Source organism: Chiroxiphia lanceolata, chromosome 20 (assembly GCF_009829145.1).
Source record: "Chiroxiphia lanceolata isolate bChiLan1 chromosome 20, bChiLan1.pri, whole genome shotgun sequence".
NCBI lineage: Eukaryota > Metazoa > Chordata > Aves > Passeriformes > Pipridae > Chiroxiphia > Chiroxiphia lanceolata.
In genome coordinates this window covers 1604314-1625740 of record NC_045656.1, presented here as the reverse complement: position 1 = coordinate 1625740, position 21427 = coordinate 1604314, and the positions used below count along the sequence as shown (strand labels likewise).

The window sequence follows — 21427 nt, the reverse complement described above, 5'->3', positions numbered from 1 at the left end:
TGAACACATTTAACATACTGAAATCTTCCATTAGGATAATGAAAATACACATTATTGAATTCTGTATTTGCTTTATAGTGCTACAAATACCAAATTCAATCTTTCTTACTTTTGGTGGCGATTACACCTGCATAATTGTTCACATTTCTCAGAGGCTGAAATAAGCTACAAAATGAAGAAAGAGGAAGATGCTGATCCCACAATCCATTATGCAGCACTTAGGTGATTTTATTTGCTGTATGTGTTTAGTAAAAAGATGGTGTATAACCTAGCAACCTACAGAAGATATACAACCACCCTCCACAGCCTGTACTCCCCCACTGAACTCTGATGAACAGTTAACAGAGGTGCTGGAGTGCTCCCTGGGAAGGCAGCCACTGCCAGCGTTCATAGCCATGGGCTGAAATTCAGCTTTGCTTCAAGGTACAAATATCTTGCTTTAAAATTACTATGTCATGCTTAAGCCCAGTGTGGAAACACACTGTCAGCCTTTCTGCTACCCCTTTTAAGAGGGGAAATCTCAGTCACAGAAAACTCATATCAAAGTCAGTCGCAGCTTTTACCTGTTCAGTGCTGATCGCACCTGCCTCATATTTGGTCCCAGGTCTAGCTCTGCTTGCATGCAACAGTTTGCTTTAGAGGGAGATATTTTCATCTCTTTTCTTATCCATGGATCTCAGATCCCTGAAATTGAAGCCCCACAACTGAGATGCCCAAGGCAACACTGAGAATTGATTTATGTCAGAGAAAAAGAAAAATCCAGTCCTTTAGGCTTCTGGTTGAATACAGTAAAGATGAGGCCTTTAGACTACAGGATATGATAAATATTTCTGCCTCTTTTTTTAAGCCAGTGGCTCGTTATTTTCTTTTCATTGGCTTTAAACTTCACTGCAGTGTTAGAATCCTGAGTTACACTTGCAAAGTCTCTAATGTTTCATTTGGCTTCTACTTCTGTGGCTGGTACTCAGATCCCAGAAGAAATGGAGTAAAACAGCCAGTCCTCACCCCACCCCTCCCCAGGAGCAATGCTGCAGGTGAAGTCACTTCTTCTTATTCAAAAATAAGAATCCAATCATGGATCACAGTGTTCACCTGTTAAGTTCTGTTCAATATGACCTACTGAGACATTTACAGGTTACATATTCTACAGTCATTGCTCAAAGCAATGTAGTAAGTCCGGATGTCAATGAAATTTGGATCATTAACATCAACTGCCCTCAATCAAAGTGTGTCCCAGTCCCTATGTCTCCCCACCACCATTTTAGAACCTCAAGCAACAGTTCCCATTGCTCTTTGAATATGAGGAATCTAATCTCAGACAATTTTGAAGCTCCAGTGTTGAAAATTACAGCACAAGTCAACAGGGAAGACATTCAGCACTGACTGCAATCCCAGATCTTTCTGCTGTACTTGGCTGAAGGATAGGTATGAACCAACAATGCAATTCACAGAGCAAAGAGGATCTCTGAGCTTCCAAAATCCCAGATAACCATGCTGTGAATTGTTACTCCAGGCCTGCTCCAAACACTGCAACGTAACCAAGAAGGAGCAATGGTAAAAGATGCTGCAGCCTCTGGACTCAAGGCACCTCTACTCCAGTTCAACTTCCCTTGGAGCAGCTGAGGGATCAATCTGAGTAAATATCAATAACACACAAGGACCAATAAGCCCATAGGGATCATCAGTGTGCCCCTAAGTGACACACAAGCCATGTCTCTTCCTGTGGCAGCTGGAGGCACAGCATGCTGTATACACTCATAATTCAGTGTACAAGAGGTTCTAGATGCTGCTCTACTTCAGAGGCCTTTTTCTGCACAGAACAGTCAAAAAGAGGACAACAATGTCCTACTAATGACCTACAGCCTCTCCTAGAGATCAGAGAGTTCACTGCTGCTTGTCTTTGACCTTGTGCAACCATATGGCACTATACCAGCATCAGGGAGGCAGTGAAAAACAAGAACTTACTCTCAGAATGTAATGTTTTAAAGTTATCTCAGACAAATGTGCAATTGCAAACATCTAAGCACAAAGCATTGGAGACCTTGGAAAGCAAATTGCCTTCATTTGAGCTTCTGCGTGTTTTGAATCTCATGATCTGATCTCTCACTGTTACTGCTGTAACAGTCTGGAAGATCTATTAAAACTTGCAGACTCTGGTTTTCTGGCTTTCATCAGAGTGCCAAATTTACCCCCATCTATTTCATCTGAAGGAAGCTGAGTTACAACAGTGATACATTTGGAGAAGATGCTCTCAAGGCAAAAACCTGTTCCATAAAACACAGAATCTGAGCTGTGACTGAAATTCTGGCTGGAGTTCTGAAACCATTCAAGTTAAATGCAATGGTTAAAGAATAATTGCCACTAAGGAAATTCAAGTTAGAACAGCTCTGTAGCAGTCACTTTGACTGACATGGGGTGGATTCTCCACACCATTACACTACTTTACTCCAGTGCAATTCCATCTATTTCAGTGTTTACTAATTCCAGTTCAAGGGAGATGATCAAAATTAGAGTCAATTGAGTCTGATATAAAGAAGTTCTCAGATTTCTCCACTCCATTAACATCAATTTCTGCACTCCATTAACAGCAGCTTTATTCTGGTGTAACTGCATTGATTTCAGAAGAGTTACACCACCCTGATGTTGGTGTTAAAGGGACAGAAAATCAGACCCTATTTCTTTAACAGTTTTACTACTTTGGAAAATATTACTTCCCTCAGACCATTAGTGCAAAAGTGCTATAGCAAGACACACACAGTATTCTTGTATAATGTAATACCTGAACAATCTAGCAGATAAGAATTGTATTTAGGTTCTGACACAAAACCTACAGAAGTCAGTGACTTTTACATCAGCCCCTTTGCTCTCTCTTTAACCAAAGTTAATACACCCAGCAACAAGGATGTTGCACGTCTCCAGGAGCAGCCCTGCCCTGCACTGCTGAATGGACTGACCATTGAACTCCATTTGCTGACAATAATTGAAGGGAGAAGGACACGTCAGCTATTTCCATGCTGCCTGTTTTACACTGAGCTTGCAGTTCCCACAGAACTGAGATTCAAAGCTGAGGAACTCCCCAGTACAACACTGTGCAAGCTTTTATGGAAGCGTGTGCATGGACACACATTCGTGCAGACACATAAATATCAACTACATGTATCACAGAAGATGATCTGGTCTATTAACTTCAAGTCACTGAGAATTATATGTACTGAGATCAAAGAAAGAATGTGCACTGACTTCAGTATGCTTTAAATCAGGCCTAAAATAAAGAGATTGGTAGGACTGAAGCATGATAGCCTCTTAAATATTTCAAAAGCTAGAGTTTAGCAGAAGGAAAATGTGCCATAGTAGTGCTGTTCCTAGAAAACACACACACCAGTCTATGCACATGGCTGTGAATAAACAGCTGACATTCTCTGCATTCATTCTGAAGCAATTGCTTAAATAAAAAAAATTGTCTGTGACATAAATAATCCAGTAGGGTAAATTCCCAGAAGTGTCAGCTTTTGTATTATTGATGCCTAATATTTTAAAATAAAATCAAGTATGATTAATCTTCTCGTATTACTATAACAAGTGGAAAGAAATCACTGGCAGAATGCATTAGTGGTTATCAAAAACAATCAACTGCATTTTCCACATTCAACAAAAATGGGTGGACGATACCAGTGGGAAGATTAAATGGAAAACTGATCAAAAGACATGGAAGCCTCTATTTTTAATGGAAATACATATGAAAATATCATTACAACTATGTTGCTAAGTATGCAGGACTGATGTTGCTGAACCAAAATACATTGGTATTGAAATGCCTGACAAAAAAAAAAAGAATAAGTTTGAAATGGGTTTGATGATTCACTTTGAGCTCCAGTTGTACCAAATCTTTAAAAAAATCAACCATCTAACAGAATACTGTGATTCCACCCATTCCCATTGGGTCTAATGTGCTGTATGCTCTGTGTAGTCGTGGCCCTCCAGTGTTAATTAGGGCATACAGGGCTCATGTAATGGAAATAATGCCTATCACAACCACCATGAGATAATTCTCAATCAAATATTGCCATGGAATGAAAACAGTGTATTGTTTCTGAGGTCAAATGGTGTTTTTTAGAGAGCCTGACAATGCATAGCTTTACTGACATCCCCAGCATATCATGTCCTCTCCCAACATTGTGCAGGGCTGATTTCCCACCCACTTGCTCTCTGTTAGTGTGGCTACATGTTAAGCAACTTCTCACAGGCCCATGACCCTTCAGAAGAATGCAAAGAGTGCTGAGAACAGAATCCAGCCTGTAACTGGTGAGGGAAGGAAACAGGTGTGACCACAGAGCTGCAGGATTGGAGCTCATCTGGCGAAAAACCTTCAGGTGATTGTCAATAAAGAGCTGCAAACCCACTTTAGTCCATTCAACACAAATTGAACTCTCAGAGAGGTTGACCAGCTTAATTCACCACCAGACAGGAATGCAAGCTAGTTTAAGTACTACAGATCAACTAACCAGGCACAAAAGTTGCCAGCTCTGCGTATGAAAGTGCAGGTCTCTCAACACTGTATAAATACCCATCCAAAAAAACCACTGGCCTTTCCCAGTAGGAAGAAAAAAAGTTTTAAATCAAAATAAATGCTTAATTCACGCGGAAACGTAAACCCCATGGGATTAGATTCAGCAGTATTATATCAGGAATGCAAAAGTTGTGTTTCAGTATTGATTAATGCCAGCAAGGCTTGAATTTGCATGTAATTTACAATCACTTCCTTCAACAAATGTCTTCATTTAGTATTATCATGAGTTTGGCGTGACAAGATTATTACAAATCACTCTTTATCAGGAAGAATCAGTAAGAAACCCTCCGTTTATTTGGATATACTGCAACAGACATGATTGGGTGAGAAGGTATAAACATGGTTTATGTATGGAGTCCTGTACTTTAATCAAGTGTGCTGGTGCCACTTGAAGATTAGGAAAATTATTAGTTCTGTTCTGATAGTGTTCCCAGTATGCTGCCCCCAAGCCCATGGAAGATGGAGTCCCTGCTCTCAGGAGATCACAGTTTTTGCTTCCCCGGTGCCTGGGCCCTGGCAGCACCCCAGGGAGGTCGGGCAGCAGCACAGAGCCAGCCAGCTCTGCAAACACCTGAGAGCTCCACAAGCCAGGCTGCCAAGAGAGGGACTGAGAGCTCTGCTTTGCACACAGTGATGGATTAAAATCAGATGGCCGAAGAGTTACCGTCCCCTAGACCATCTCCTCCATCCCCCCGGTGGCAGTTGTCATCCTGCCACAGCACACACAGTGGAAAGGCTCATGATGCAGCTTCTGGAGTGCTCCAGTTTCCAGCTTGGAGTATTATGCCTCCAATTTGAGTTTAACTTAATATGCTTTGGTTCATCTGCCTTGCAGAGGAGGTGATCTCCATCCCAGGGGCAGGACAGACAGCTCGAGGGCCATATAACCTCCTCAGCTGGTTTTTGCCTTTAATTTGCCACAGCTTGCAAGTCAGGGACCTCAGGCAGGACCTAAGTCACATGGCTGGATTTCAACAGAGCACTTAGGACCGGTGAAATCAATGGAACAAGCAGTGATTAAAGTCAAGCAGGTGCCTAAATCCTTAGCTGGATTGAGATCACTTAACCTGGACCAAGATGCTGGACTTGCCTGTACAGCTCAGCTGACAAAATTCATCCATTGGATGAATACAGTGCTGCCTACAGCACTCTATGTGTTAATTATTAATGTTTACTTGGGTAATTTTAGATTCTTATACAAAAATGTTGTTTTGAATGAAAAGCTTTAACAGCAAATAATGCAAAGACTGAACAGGCCAGGACTGTAAATGCAACACAAAGCAGAAGAGAACATACAATTCTTCCAGCCTTTATCATTCACACTGAATTTGCAGACTGCAGATGATGGCAGACACTGAAACATTTTCTCATTTTGAAAGAAGTCCAGGCAAGTACCACATGCTGTGAAATATTATCTTATGGGAGTTGTTTTGATAAAAACAAATGGCCAATCCTAAAGACTAATGCTTCATATGATGTATTCAGGTTATTAATCCCACCCTCTTCTTTCCACTGGCCCCGGTAGTGAGTGTTTTCTGGAAAACTGCATGGAGCCAGATGGTTAACTATTGGAAATCTATACTAAAAAGCTTAATGTTACCCCATGACAGGGATCAGTCATTTGTAGAGATTTCCTAATACAAACGGTGCCATTTGTTTATTCAGACTGGCTGGATGAGCCATACTCTGAGGAGACCCTAATTAGTTCTCAAAGACTTTCAAAACATTGGGGCCCAGCTGCTGAGCTGCAGTTCAACATCTGAAAGAAAATTAAACAGGTATCCAAGTAACACCAGCATCCAGGCAGACAGGTGAGAGGGACTGTTCTTCAGGCTGCCTTGGAGCTGTTAATTCTAACATATGAGGAAAGGCTCTGGTGCCCTGGGCAAGGTAAGTACTTACAAGAGGCCACTGGAAAGACTCCAGTGCCTGTTGCAGAGACTAAATATTGCAGCTCTGGGTGCCATCACTCCTTAGACAGCAGAGCTGGGCACAGCCATAGTCTGAACACCCACCTACCCCCCTCAGTGTGAACACAGCCCACTCTGATGCACAGTAACACAATCCCAACCACCTTCACATCTTGCTTCTATGTGTAAACTAAACATACTGCGAGGGAGATGAGCACGAAAGAAACACGAGCGTTTTACACAAAAAATTTCAAAGTGTGAACAGTACTTACTAAATTTCACAGTAGCCCTTCTTCCAGATGGATAAAAGAACCGATACGTCCAAGGCCACTGCAATTTCCAAACCACTTAGATTAAACCCCCCTGCATTCAGGGAAGCAGTGAAGCACCTGCTTTAAAGTGAAGCACACACTTAAATCCCATTGACTTCAGTTATGCATGTGTGCTTACACGCTCTCCTGAATAAAATAGATGTAAGCATGTGTTTAAACTTGAACCTCTGCTTTGTTGAGATGAGACTGTGAAGAGGAAAGTGAAATTTAAACTGATGTGAGGAATGGTGCTTTTATCTCCAAGCAACAAGGCCTTTCCATCAGCAGAGAATACAACCGGGTGTTCTGGGGGGGAAAATCTACATACAAGTGCTTTTCTTTTCCTTCAAAAGGACACAAGGAGTGAAAAAAGCAAAAGAAGAGCCATTAAAATGGAATGTTTTTACATAAACTGTACAAAAATTCATCCATATGAAAAGACTGACAACCCTGAGGCTGAGGCCAGGACAGATGTGAACTTGCAAACAGCTGTTGCAGTTGCAGCCATTGAACTCCCCCCTGTTGTTCCTGCTCCCCTGCTGGAGCTCCCACATGTCCCCTGCAGCAGCAGGAGGGACTGTGTGTGTGCACCTTCCTCCACTACAGGCAAAAGCAACTCCACCAGCTTCAAAAAGCAAAATACTCGAGCTGTGGTTAAATCTGTTCAATGCTGGGTGGTGAAGGAGGTGCAGGAGCACTCACAGGACTTCCTTCAAAAATTAGCACCTGACAAATAGGACCTGCTCAAAAAATGGTGTGTCTCAAGAATTACAATTATTTGGATCATTTCTTTGGTGTAAAGAAAGGTCAACTGTGACAGGCTAGGCTAAAAAACATGTTCAAGAGCACAAGAAAACAGCAGTTTTGCTGTGTACTCCTAGAGCAAAACAAGCAAAAAACCCCAACAATAAAAAAAGTACTTTCCTAGAAAGTTACACCGAAAAATATGATTTGTGAAGGATGTCACACATCTAGTGACTGTTTTATTACTCACTAAATAAGACAGACCAGGCCAACAGCTGCAGCAACCTGGCACAGCTCTGGTGCAGCCAGTGGGACTGGACTGGAAACTGGAAACTCTGCTACTAGACTGGTACAGTTTTTCTTTTGAATCCTGGGCCTTTTCACACCCATAAATACACTAGTGGCTACAGACAGAAATGGTAAACTGGCTTCTGATTTATTAGTTCATGTAGTTATTTATACATAATATTTTTGCATTATACCCTTTTCTCTCCAGTGGTTTATGTGGGTTTTTTCATCTCAAACTTCACAGTTAACTTCAGTTATGAGCTTTTTGAGACAAGGATTGTTGATGCATACAGAAACTAATGAAAGGACCTGAGATTCTGCCATAGTATCAAAATCATTCTGCTACTATACAGAAATTTAAACTGAGATGTTTTGCTCATCATCCCAAAATCACCTCCCTTTTAGTCCTGTATCAGTTATTCCATATGTGTCATTCATGATGCAGGAAAGTATTTTCTCCCAATATATATGCAAAAGCTTCACAAAAAAAAAAAAGGAGGATTAACTAAAGTTAAATGAAGTCACCTTAATTCGGAGACCTGAGAGCTTTAAAAAACAGGTATTTATTAAGAAAGTGAATTTCTGAGTAGTATCCTTCCTGGTGGTATAAATATCTGGCATAGACATAATCAAGAGCACATCTTGGAGAAAATATTAAAGCAGTATATGATTTGATACCACTGCAAAAAAGCAATCAAAGCAGAGCATGGCAATAAATTAATAGAAAAAGTTATCTATCCAAACCAGACTAAAAGTAATTTTGTAAGTCAGCAGTAAAAAGTTAAATAAACACTAATTTAATCTATTTTAGATGCAGCAGTCAATAGATGAAATACTTTACTGCTCTCTAGCTCTGTGAACACGGTCAGCTGACACAGTAATTGAAAAGAAGGGAAAACCAGCTCCCTGTTGGGGCCCTGAGCACTGTGGAAGCAGGAGCACAGAAACCTGGGAGAGAGACAGACCTCCTGAGTCAGGGAAGCTGCTTTTCCGGGGAAAACTGAAAAATGGTTGGACCTGTTTTTACTGTCCTGCCTTTCCACAAGCTTTTAGGCACCACAATCATCCTTTTCCAGGGAACAAGCATTTGCATTCCTCTGGGGTGTGCAGGGAAAGGAAACGATTAGTTCCTCCAAAGGGGTGTCCTGTGTCAGAAGCCACAAATTTCCTGGCGCTGTGGAATGAGGAAGAAAACGCTGGGAGAAACAGAACAGGTTGTTGGTGGAATTCCCAGGGATTACCACTCCTCAAACACCCTGTGTTCCAGTTGTTCCCATACATATTCATTGCCAACATCAGGGGGAGGCCTCCATTCATGAAAGTCCCTACAGAGGACCTGGGGAAGTTTTAGGAAACAAGGCTACCAGTAGCAAAAGGCTAATATGATTTATTTAATATCTGACATTATACATGCGATGGAGGGTATCCCACAGCTCTCCCATACACTGTCTGAAGTTCTCTGAATCTTTCCAAACAAGCTGCAGCAAACTTACCTTCAGCTGAACATTCCAGGTGATATTTCCAAGAAATAATAAAGAGGCTTTAGTTATTATCACTCCAGGCATTTGTACTGCAGATAGGCAAGAAAAAGCTGAGAAATGAATGAAGAGCAAATTCAGAGCAGTGTAATGACACTCAGACAATGATAGCAAAGCAAAGGAAAGAAGAAAGAAATACTGGGAACTGAACTGTAAAGATAAAGCAAGGAGCAATCAATGGCTAATGATGATAAAACCAACAAAATTAAACTTAGGCTTTGACTCTGAGCAGTACCTGAGCAAGTGAGCTCCTAAGCCTAAAGACAGGCACAAACTTGATAAGGTCAACTCAACGACAAGCCTTCTTCAAATCTTTCCTTTAAATAAATGAATGTAGACATTGGGATATGGTTTTCTAGTTAAATACAACAAAATTTCTACTGATTCAATCAGAATAAAGTCCTTTGAACTGATGAAGTACTATGTAAGAAAGAATGTGGTGCTCAGAGGGCTGTCAAGTGGCCTCTTGCTATGAATTCATAATGATGCCAGCCTTTTGTTTACTGTTTCTATACCACAGGCAATTTAAGTAAGTAAGATGTACTTAGTAAACCAAAACCATAAAAATATCTGCAAACTGCTGGGAGACACTGGGGAAATGAATGATGGTAGGGATGAATGAGGAAGGTTATTAGAGTGGGAATCACAAGAAAGTGTGTTCTTGTTCTCTCTCAGGGTCAAGGAGTGCTTCTACCACAGGAGAAAATGCAGTGTCACACCACGTGCCATTGCATTAATACATCAGAGAGCAAGGAAGACACTCTGCTCCCACTATCATTTGCAGGCCTTTTTTTTTTTTTTTAGCAACATTAAATTTGCATTAGCTTGGATAGGAAAAAAGGCTGGCATATAGTGGGAGAGGAGCTGAATTAATATTCATAAGCAACATACTGGAAGAATGCAGAAGGGGTGAATTGAGGGAGCTTGGAAAGGGAAAGGAGACACAGACATTAGTACTCAAGACCTCCTGCGTAACACGCTCTGCTCTCAAGCAAGAATTGCAATGTCTCTTCCCCATTCACACTAAATATTGCCTGCTCTGAACAGCTTTTGGATTCCCCACTCCAGGGCACTCCGGGGAGGAAACTGTTTTGGCTGAAGCTGGGCAGGAGCAGGTGGCACTCACCAGCTGTAAGTAATTTTGCTCTTGTTGGCACCACAGCAGCTCTTGGACTTCTCACAGTTTGTGTTAAGCAGGGAAGGGGGGGAGGGGAGGGAGCAAACAAGTCCTCAGTGGTGTTTAACAGCATCCCAGGCTTCAGGGCTGCCTCTTCCAAGCTGGCAGCTCCAAGCACACAGCAGAAGACACGGTGCTTCCAGAGGTGCCTGGATGGAGGTGCCAGCACGGGGGGCAGGTTTGCTCGTGCTTCTGTTCTCTGCAGGGAGAGCACGTCCCCCCTGACACAGCTGCCACTCCAAGGTGGAAACAACCCTGCAAAGCAGATGTCAGCACTGCAGAGGAGGCAGGAAGAGAGAAGAGGAGCGTGGCTTATCACCAGGTGTGAGGGATCTCTCTGCAGATGGACTACCCAGCATCAAGGCCTTTCAGAGAGCCCCAACACACATTCCTTTTCCAGCATCTCTGTGCTGCCAATTCTTCAGCCTCTGCATGTGATTGTCTACAGAAACAGGGGCTTCAGCTGGAAAGTTTCTGGGGCTACTGATGCTGTGCAAAAGTACAGTAGACAAATACTTCAATTATTACATTTAATGTAATATTTCATCAAAGAAAAGAAGGAAGAACGTGGAGACCCATAAGCGTGGCAATGCCATTATACTGTTTGTCTGAAGTTAGTTACTTCCATCTTCAGAAGCCACCTGAGAAATCAAAAGTTAAACATGGGAGCAGAAGAGGCAGTAGCTCTCTTCCCTTCTCCATTTCTTATCACAACAGAGGGAATTCAGACTTGAATGACCATCTCTTCTGGAAGAATTTTTTTTAAGTGCTTTAAATATCTTAAATCCCTCTCTTTTCTTTCAGCTATGCACCATGAAACCCTTTACACCTGGAGTCAGAAATGATTCCCTGAAACTGCAACACATTCCTCTTGCATTCCCTGACATACCCACCAGTCCAGCCCTTCATTTGGGAGGTTCCTTTCATTTCCAAATGGCACAAGTGTCATCAAATGCTGTAGTGGTGCCACCCCACTCCAAACATGAACTTCACTCCCTGAACCAGCCTGGCAAATGCACTCAACAGTCATTTTTTTCCCCTCCAAGCTCACCTTTCATCACCATTCCCGACAGACACATCCTCCTTGGCAAAGATTAACACTTTGCTAATGAAGTTATCTCACCATCTTTTGTTATAACTGGTGTCTATTCTGCCATTTAACAGCAAACTCTTTCATCTGCTAAGGAGGAGCAATTACTCAATGCTATTAATATTATGAGGTTCTATTACAGTATTAGCTAGAAATCTATTTACCCAGTGCTCTCCACTAATGCACAGGTAAGCATCTGTCTCTGTGATGAAGAGTAATGTTATATAGGTCACTGGATAAAACGAACAGCTAAAACATTCATAACAAATATCCAAGAAATCACTTTCTCTTCATCTGCAGGCAACTGATTCTCACAGATTTTTCCCATAAATCCTTTTACAGTGATGCTACACAATATGGCCAAGTCCATTGATACTATAAGCCAACCTTGAGTTTGTCCCAAAAGCACACTCAGAAAAGCAAAGAGATCTGCTGGAACACCCTCCATCATGCAGCAAAGACAGCCAGGAAGCTCCTCGGGAATGCAAAGTGCCCAGATCTGACTGCACGAGTCAAAGGGCTGCTCATCACGGACACGACGGCCCCAAACCATCGTGTGGCACCCACAGCTCCCTGTGGGAGGGAGAGTTCACCACAGCAAGTGAGATGAGATTTCAGGAGGTGAATAAGCTACTTCAGCTGAATGCACATTAACCCTCGGGTGGAGCGAAGATGAAAACATTTGCCCTAATTTTTTTTTATTTTTTTTTTAGAACAGATTTACCATTGCTAAAGGAAAGGCCATCCAAACCCTTGACTGGGTCTGGGAACAGCAATAACTTAATAATCTTTTTCTTACAGACAAAGTGCTCCCCAATATTTATAACGAACCATTACAGCACTGCAACTGTACAAGCCTTCAGCTAATTACTTCCACTGAAACAAACACACAAATCTTCCAGCTCGGTGCTGCCACACACGCACAGACTCTCTGAGCACCAAGCCCTCAGCAACCTTCCTCTGATGGACATTTTTTTTTCCAGGAAATGACACAGAGACATAGGTAAAAGGTGATTTAGATAGACTGCTGTGTCACAAATTGTCAGGATCTGATTTAAAGACCTTGCCTTTGTCAAGAAAGACAGTTGGGTGTCTGCTTTAAAGAAGTACTGGGAATATTTTCATCAAAGGTTTGAATTGAAAAACAGTGGGAGGTAAATATCTGAGATGTTGCCAAGAAAGACCGCTATATCCGTGCAATTACCATTAACAGGGGACAGCAGTGGTTCAATGAAGTAATTCAATCTGGTGTCCTACATTTTATCAGACAGCAATTTTGAGTTCTGACATAAAAGGCTGAGAAAGAGGATTGGACTCTTTTCTGTGAAATTCAGCCTTAATTCTTGCAATCAGGAGATGTGTTCTCTGCTCCAGGTACAAGCCTACTATCCCTCCAAGGGACTCAAAAGAAGAATAACCTAATATTCACCTTAACACTGCTCATTCACATAAGAACAAGTCATACTTAGGGCAAGTTTGGGAACTGAGTGTCTGCAGTATTACAGGAGTGTTTTCCTCCTGACTTAACTACCTCAGTATTAGCTTACTTGCAACTTTTGCCAGGAGAAAAAGACCTGTTGTTTAAAAAAATTAAACAATATGATGCAGCCTAAATCAGTAAATGTATTCTTCCAAAATATAAGAGAGGGAGAGATGGTGTTTCTCAGAAAATGGCAAAATGAAAAGCTTATGGAAGCTCCCACCAGAACAATACCATCATATGGCTTCTCCTCATCATTCATCCACCCGTAGTGCATGCTCCTAGTTCCTGAGAGGCTTCTCCATTATCCTTCTCCACAGTGATCCTGGCAGTCGGTCCAATGACCGTGTTGGTGGTTTCCAAGGTGGCCAAGTTTGCACAGCAGCTCTGCCAGGCAGAGCTGAGCAGCCCAGGGCTCCCGTGCTGGGGCACAGGATGAGCTTCACACCATCTCCACACAGCACCCACCCAAACAAGTACCTCAAACCCCTTCTTCAGGGAGATCACCAGACTTTATCCTTTTAACTCCTTTCTGCCATAATGCTTTTTGCCATAACCCCTTTCTGCATGAGTGTGCTGGCCTACAAATTCTTGTGTTATGCCACGCAGAGATCTCGCAAGGTGTCCCTGTTATTTTAACAGCACACAGGTGAAAATGTTCATTTTATATTTTTCTGAGTAAAATCTCACCACAGACAATAACACCATCAGAATAATTTGCATCAGAAACAGCCCAGTGTTGCTCTTTCCACTTGGCCTACAAACAAATTTCATCAAGTTTCAAACTTAACAAAAAAAAGCAAACTGGCTCTTGTGTTGTAGAGAATGTGGTCAGCCCCCTTTAGACATGAACAAAGCCAGGACTCACTGAAGCACTCCCTCAGGGACTGCATATCCCTTTGCTTTCCATAAAATGATATAGAATCTCCTCTAGAGACCCACCACTGTCTTTGCTCCCAAATATTAAACACCCAATACAGCCAGTGCTATTGAGCATTCTCTTCCAATGATATGAAACTGAGACCCTTGGAAGATGAAGGCTCTGTGTGTGACAGCTTAACTGCTTGCAATCAAACTAATTCGCTGTACGATGACCTGAAATGAGTTTAAAAGCACCATAATGCATGTTTAGCAATCAGTGAAGCAATCCTTTATTATTCAGGTTCACATCTGCAATTCCTGTCACATGTTACCACAAAGAGGGGGAAACACAAAAAATAATTATTTTGCTTTGCAAGAGCTGATGAACAAAACATGAGCCACAAGTAATGTGGGTCATTAGAGACCAAACGTAGAGTGACAGCAAATCTTAAATCTATCTGGTACTTATAGAAATCTTATAATGTCCAGAAGAAGAAATGATATAATTAAAAACTTGCTTATAAATTATAATGTCTTGATTTTTCTAAATTGATTTTTGCTGGAAAACACTTATTAAGGAAGTTCACCTGAAATGCCATCAAAAATATGAACTGAGTGTGTCTCCAGGATTTTAAACTGTAAATGAAGCTAACAACCACATTCAACATCTCCCTTTCCACCAGTAACAAAAGTTGGAGACCCTTCTGACAAATAACAGAGCTTTATATCACCCCTCCAAATACATAAAATGTCTTATTTCCTTCCTTTCTCCCTTTCTTTCTTCATACTGTCTCCATTCATCACACTCGTTATCCTTGGGAAACAGATGCCTCCAGCAAGGTGCATGGAGAACCACACACAGAAGCAGAAGGAAAACGGACCAACAAGCTGAAAATACTTGGTGAAAGAAAGGCAAGAGCAAATATAACACCATGCCAGAAAAAACCCCAATGGAATGACAGAAGGGCAAAACTGAGGCCAAGCTATTACAGACAGCACAGAACTGCTCAATTCTGAGAGCTACAGCAGGACTTAGCTTGGACAAGGAACAAGCACATTTTAGCTCAGCACTGCTTGGGGATATTGTCTCCTGAATCACCAAATGTATCTGGGAGCTGTCCCAAAGAAATTAAAGTGATTAAAGAAATTCCAGTGTTGAGACAGAGGGCGAAAATCCGTGTTTCAGCAATGAGGGGACACACTTGAAAGACCAGAAGTTCTGAAATTTGATCTCACTCCTGCTTAGTTGGGTAGGAAGCTGCTGTGGTGCCCTACTCTCCTTCTTTAAGATTTGGACAACATAGTTTCAAACAATTCAAAGAAGAAGTGTAAGGATTAATATTTTAAAATCCAAGCATGTTATTCAAAAATGCATCAGGGCAGGGTTCTTCAGTGTGTGAGGAAACACCCCTCTGAAGGGCTGCCAAAATAACTGACCCTCACCATCCCTGTTCAAAATGATCCGAGTAGAGACCTATCCTGACCAAATCCCAGCTCAGGTCATTTACTCTGCTTGCCTAAACCTTCCTCAAATACTGAGCTAATAATATGTGAAATACACAGTTTTCTTCTCCAAAACCAGTTGTTTTGCTCCAACTATTCTTATTGTGATTAGCAGGATGCTAGAAATACCCACACTCCTGCTCTTGCTCTTCTTGCTTTGCTGGTCATGTTGTTTGCAAACTCTTTAATGAGTCTCAGTTCTCCCTAGGAAGAGCATTATAGTGTATAAATGCAAAAATTAATAGACCTGGGGTAGATTTTATTACATGGCAATGTATTTAGTTGGCATTGATGATGCCTCCCTTACAGCAGCTGGTACAATAAACTGCATTTTCAATGTCTCCTGGAAAACAAAACACAACACCTAAAAGATTTCAGACGAAGAAACACCAGGTTTCCTGGTCTCATTGCACCACACCAAATCTGCTCCAAGGAGGGCTGCAAACACTAATGAGTAATTACAGCCCACAGACAGATTTCTACTGGGGATCTTGTCCACTTTTCTTGAATCTGAATTACTATCAGAAAATTCATAACCTCTGTTGTCAGCTTCACTTCTGCAAAGAATGGGCACATGGAGAATTTAAAGTGGAGCTAAAATGGATTTCAGTATACCCTTCACAATAATAGTTGGTAAAACTAATTACAGTGAGAAAATTGGAGATCATTCATTACCCGACTGAGCAAATTAGGATTCGTTAACAATGATTTATAGTGCCAAACACAGGATAACAAGGATTGTCTTTCAACTCTGGTTACAGGGGACATGACAGTTTATGGTGTGGTGCCATCCCAACAGCCTTTGTAGACCCCACAGTATTTCAGAGGGATACACACTTTTACATAAGCAAAATACATTTAAATGCACTAAAAATAACCGAGCAGCTTAATCTACTTGCAAGAACAACAGTTCTTTGTTTACCAACACCATTGTGTACATGATGTGGAGCACAGCACCACATCCCTTCTGCAGCATTAGCTGCTTGGATTTATTAAACCTCTTCCAAATGATACTTTTGATCTAATCTGTTTCTCTCCTGTGGGTGCCAATGGGTCCCTACTGGACTGTTCTAGAGTGGAATCTCTTAACACACTCTCCCCTTGGAGAGGCAACAGCACCACAAATCTGACTGCCCCAAGGAACAAAGCACAGGCTCCTCAGGATCACTGCCAGGGCACATGGACCAGGCAAGGAGGGAAAATCTCCTCTCTGAATGTGCTGGTGTAAGTAATTCCACATTTGTTCTGTAAGACAATGTCTCATATGAAAATCCCCCTATTGCACAGGGCAATATCTGGCCTTATCTAGGCCAAAGACTGGTTTTCCATCATTTCCATACTAAACACCACCGGTGCTCCCCTTATTCTCCTTGGGACGAGTTTTTAGAGCTCTGAGTAATGTAATGCAACACTGCACAGCCCAGAGTGTCCCAGTGGCCTGCTGTAACCACACAAACATCTGCTGAACTGAACCCACCCAGGGCCAGGCTGGAGAGCGCAGCTGATTAGCGAGAGCCCCTGGGAATACGGGCACGATTTATGTTTGTCTGAGTCACCAGCCCATGTGCAAAGCACAGTTTTAGCTTTTCTTTCTTTTTTTAAGGTGGAGCAAGAGCATTGTTTGGAAGAGAAGGGTCACAGGAGCTTTATTCTGCCTTCCAAATATTATTTCCATTGCCTGCTTATTAACGCATTTTATCTAGTTTTGAAAAATCCACAAACTCCCTGCATTTGGGGGAGGGTAAAAAAAAAAAGCAGCACCTGCTAACCAAAAATAAGCATTTAAAAAAGGAACAGAAAACCCTCAGAAATTGCCACAGAGACTCAAGAAGCAGACCCGTGCAGGAAATGGAGATAAGTTGCCATAAACATGGAAACTGTGCAATTGCCAAAGAACTTGACAGTCTTCAGAATCAGGTTTGTTGTTTAGAAGGAAAACATTCAGTCATTTAGGTTTTGATTTTTTCTCTGTTTTGTGTTGCAAACCAATGAACCACTGTATCTCTTAATGTGAATTTGGATGGATGGAAGATACATAAATGAGCAGAAATCATTCTTCAAAGCCAGATAAGAGAAAAAGCTTTACTCTTATACAAATTTCAATCATATTCCAAAACATTTCAACCCTCAGAAATCTTAAAACAGCTGGACAACATTAAAAACTCACATAATTCAAATAGCTTTTCCTTTAAAGTTAAAAAGGTTGTGATTTTTTCTAAAATTCTAACTTCTAATTTCCAATTGTCTGTTTTGACTTCTTGATGAGACATAATCTACCTTTTAGTCTGTCTTTGATGAGAGACAATGACGACTTACAATGCAAAAAATATCAAAGACAACGAGGAGATTTCCCAGGAAGCATTCAGTTATGATTTCTTAGGGCACACCAATATTAACAGCACGTCTAGATTTTTTTTTCATATACACCAATCACAGACTGGCCCGATCCCACAGCAAACAGTAAAGTCAGGCCAGTTGGAGTCCTGTAACACAGGTGGCTTGGGAAGAGGAAACTCAGGACAGGCAAAAGACTGCCTGGAGGCCTGACATGGGAGAATCAGAATGACTTTTACCTATGTCTCTTCTTTCTGACTATTGATCTAATAATATGCAAAAAGGATGGGAAAGTGTCTCCTCTGACAAGGAGCACTGAGACAGAGGAAGCAGATTCCAACAAGAACAAAAATGTCTATTCAACAAAATCTGCTGAACACACCAACATTTGTGAAAGAAGTAAAAGAGAGTGGTTCCTAACTGAAGACCAAACTTGTTGGGGTATTCAGAACTCCCTGACAGTCCTGCACTGTTAACACTCCATCAGTGGTCACTCCCCCTGGCCCCTTTGCTGAAGGCATCTCATTACAAAGTCTATTTATTCAGTGGCAGTCTCATCATCCCAGCTGGGGGTGGGTTGGGCTGAATCACCTGATGGAGATTCCCAACCCTCTCCATTGCCTTCCTGGGGAAGGTGGGGTGTCAGAGCAGGCTGTGGGAATGCCCTCCCCAGAGCATGAGCATTTTAACTTTACCTATTGCTTTTCAAGGAGCACTAACACAGAGCCAACAAGAACAGAATTTGCTCTCCAACTCTGCCATTCAGAAATTTACCTACTTATTGTATATAATCAGGTAAGATTTCAGACTTCACCACTACTGAAAGTGGATAATGAATTCCTAGGATGTAGAGATATTACAGAAACGATTTTGTGTTACTGGGAAGTGTCAGCTTTATAAATGTTTCCTAAACACTCTGTGATCTCAGGAGACTTTCTGTAGAATATCAGGATCTAAAAGTCATTTCAGCTTTGCTGTAGCATGTACAGCATCCACAAACATTGCAGACACATGACCCACCACCCATCAAACCTGAGTGCCTGGCAAAAGCATGGTTCTCAAAGGAGATTCCAAGTTGAACAAATATTATCTCTACGCTATGTAGCATGGCCTAAACACACAAAGAGTCCATGAATACTTGGATTTAAACAGCAAATAAATGCTACCTAATCTGTACCTCAGTGTTCATTCATTTCTGAATAAAACCTGCTTCCATATGCAGTAGATGTCCACCAGTGCATTTTAACTTACCTGGTTCCTATGTTTCCTTGGGTGAGCTGCAGTACATAATATTTCATATCCAATGTATATCACATATGGAATAATTTCCAAAGGCAAAAGCTTTGTTATTATCTATTAAACTAGAAGTTATTTTTACTTTCTTTGAGACCAGTGACCCCTGTTTTGATGTTCTGGGTTAACACTAAACACAAAAACTAACAGTCTTTTCTAGTTAAAAGCTTTGGAAAAATAAAGTCAATTCAAGTGCATATTCTTTTGCACTTTGATAATACAATAATTACATTTATCAGAAACACATGCTAATTGGATCATTCTGGAGCATTTTTCTCATTGTCTGGTACTGCAAAACACATCTGGGTTTTATTTGCCCCATGTAAGTTAATAAGGGTACTGACTTCTTTAAAACAATAAGCAAGATAATCCTAAAAACAATTTTCCAAAGTGAAAAGGGAGGAAAAAACCCTCCATGTAAGTGTAAAAACAACTTTAAGATAGAAGCTGAAGAGCATTTTCTACCTTCTTGGCTATTAGAGAAGAAAATAAAAAGAAAGTTAAAGAAATCTTAACACTGTGACTAGAGACAAGAAACAGCACAGTTAAATGTATTAATGGCACCTAACAAGGGATGTCTCCCCCACCAACACAGATCCAAATCAGAATGATTTGAAGTGCCAATACATTGGCCCTAGAAGATGTCAAGCTTCTTCTTGTTACTAAATCCCTCACTCAGGAGAACTGGAAACTTTCAAGCTCTCCGTTGGAGCATAGGGGATGTTGACACCTTCCAGATTTTCACTTTACTGGACCAACCCACAGACAGTATGGTGCAGGGAACAGCAGATGGCTTGTCTTCTGTTACCTCTGCTGCCTAAAGATGAAGCTGAGCACCGCTCTCAAACCATGCATATTCAGCTCTCGCTGTAAGGAGAACAAGGCTTATTTATATATTTATATATAGATATATGTTACAGCCCTTCAGCTCATATTATATTTGTCCCATTCCAGAGCATGTCTATAAATGTTCATATGATTTGAATTTTCCCAGACAAAGGAAAGCAATTCCCTCTGAACTGTGGGAAGACAGTCGAGTTTTAGTTTTAATGCAAAATAAACGTTGAGCCATTTGATATCATTTTTCCATTCATCTCCTCCTTCTTAAAAATACAAGTGACACAAACCAGGGAAAGTGCTGAAAAAAGGAAAGCAGTCTGTTTTTCTGTTTCACAACTTACCTTACACTGATCTGGGCTTTGGTATAATTAGAACAACGACCACAAAGCTTTTTCAATTGGTGATGCTCTTTTCACACCTCACCACCAGCAGTATGAACATTCCGTTGGTGCAGAAGTCCAAGGTAAATCCAGCAGGACACAGCATTTCTCCAGGTATTAAGCAGTTTTTGTGCTTGCATTTTATACTTTACAGGTAAGGTCACATGAACACAGTCTAATCACATAACTTTCTTACAGGATCATCGACCCCTGTGACAAAAGACTAAATTCACCATGTACTAATAGAAGAAAATTACTCTCTGGGAATCTGACAAGAGAGCAACAAAGTTTTTCCATCATGTAATTGAATACCATACAGTTTTATTTTCCCTAGAGTCTGATGAAAAGATAGAAACAGGCTTTGATTATGCTGTTAACCTCACAGAGCAATGCTACAGGACAAGGTTCACTGCATTTTACCCACCTGGTTTTGGACATACATAATGCTCTGCTTCTCTTATAGTTTTATAAAGGCAGAAAAGATGTGCTTTGAGAACACAGCATAAGTTACAAGTGAAACAGGGTATAAGCAATTTAAATACAAATCTTGGAAGAAAATAAACAGTACATTGGATTGACTGGAAGACATTCTTTTACTGCCAAACTTATCTGTGCAAGTAAAAGGTATATTGATGAATGTGGGAATGAACAGATAGAAAGGTATATAGACTGTTAAATCAATAGGTGCATGCAAATAAATCACAAAACCAAAAAAACTGATCAATTTTCAGACCAGCTGGGGCCTGATCCGCTTTTCAGGACATAAAATGTAAATCTGGCATAAATACAAGTACAGCTGCATTTCCCAAGAGTGAACATGAGACATGGGGCTTCTAAGCAACAGGTAGAAATCACTGTGTCACGTTCTCTGGACTGTGGTACACAGAAGATGAGGCAAAGAATTGCTACAAGGGGAAATCAAGATCCTGCCATCTCAGATTAGAGAGCTGGTAAGACCATGGTTCATTTTATTTGCTCTAATTGTGTAAATTAAATACTGTTGGAATTTATGTAGTAATTAATTAGTTCAGGAAAACACTGGCCACCGTGTTGGAAACCCTACTTCCAATGCACTTGTGGAGGAAGAAATAACAAAGGTACGTTAAGCTGT

The 21427-nt window shown here is 41.1% G+C and overlaps 1 protein-coding gene across 2 annotated transcripts in view; it reads right to left on the bottom strand.

Moving 5' to 3' along the window:
• Positions 1-21427, bottom strand: part of LOC116796521 (autism susceptibility gene 2 protein-like) — a 402708-nt gene that overhangs the window by 29478 nt on the left and 351803 nt on the right. The window lies entirely within an intron of this gene.